General features: G+C 33.3%; 1 pseudogene; it reads left to right on the forward strand.

Annotated features, from left to right (window-relative positions):
- The first annotated feature begins 859 nt into the window (after window positions 1-859).
- LOC141422773 (U2 spliceosomal RNA) lies at window positions 860-986 on the forward strand (annotated as a pseudogene).
- Window positions 987-1,218: the final 232 nt, after the last annotated feature.

The raw sequence follows: 1,218 nt of genomic DNA on the forward strand, positions 1-1,218 counted from the left end.
CTCTTAGAAAAACAAGTAAAGCCAATCTCAAAAGCTATAGGAAAGAAATTATAATAATTAGGACAGAAATTAATAAAATGAGGACCAAAAGAGGGATACAATGCATCAATGAAACAAGAAAGTTTGCTCTTTGAAAAGATAAACAAGATCCACAAACCTTTAACCAAACTAACCAAAGAATAAAGGATTAATAAAATCAGAGGTGAAAAGGGGGCTATTACAATGGAGATAAATGCAATCTTTTCTGATTGGAAAATCAGGAAGAAATTTCTTTGAAGATTGTGAAATGTAATCCTATACAAGATGAATTACACTCAATAAGGTACTTCCCTCCAGGTGTGTCTTCTTTTTGTCACAGCTTAATTTAGATATAGTTTATGTATTGTATGATTCACCCATTTAAACTACACAATTCAATGCTTTTGATATATTCTGAGTTAGATAAAAATCCCCATCATTTTAAAATATCTACATTACCCCACAAAGAAAATCCACATTTTAGCCTGTATCTGCCATCTTTCCTCCCACAGTTTTACCTAGCATTAGCCAATGACAAATCAATGTCCTCTCTGTCTCTGTAAATTTTCCTACTCTGGGTACTTTAATAAAGAGATCATACCATGTATGATTATTTTGTGACTAGATTCTTTTACCTATCATAATATTATCACAGCCTTGTATATGTTGGGACATGTATCAATACTTCAATCCTTTGTATGGGAAAATGATATTTTATTGTATGATATACTACATTTTTTAATTTATTCAACTGTCTGCTCATGAATGTTTGTTTTTTCCCCACTTTTTGACTAGTATGAATGATGCTGCTATGAACATGGCAACTATATAAGTTTTTGAGATGACTTCTCAGAGTTTTGGCTAAAATCATGTGTAGTATCTGTTCTTATCAGTTTAATATGTAAGTTTTTGAGAAACTGCCAAGCTGTTTTCCAAAGCATGTTCAATTAAATTAAGTTTTACTCTTTTGTTGTTGTTGTTTCATTTTACTTTTTTTTTTTCTTTTATTATTCATATGTGCATACAAAGCTTGGGTCATTTCACCCCCCTGCCCCAACCCCCTCCCTTACCACCCACTCCGCCCCCTCCCTCTCCCCCCAATCCCCTCAATACCCAGCAGAAACTATTTTGCCCTTATTTCTAATTTTGTTGTAGAGAGAGTATAAGCAATAATAGGAAGGAACAAGGGTTTTTGCTGGT

The sequence above is a fragment of the Castor canadensis genome, chromosome 4 (assembly GCF_047511655.1).
Source record: "Castor canadensis chromosome 4, mCasCan1.hap1v2, whole genome shotgun sequence".
Lineage (NCBI taxonomy): Eukaryota > Metazoa > Chordata > Mammalia > Rodentia > Castoridae > Castor > Castor canadensis.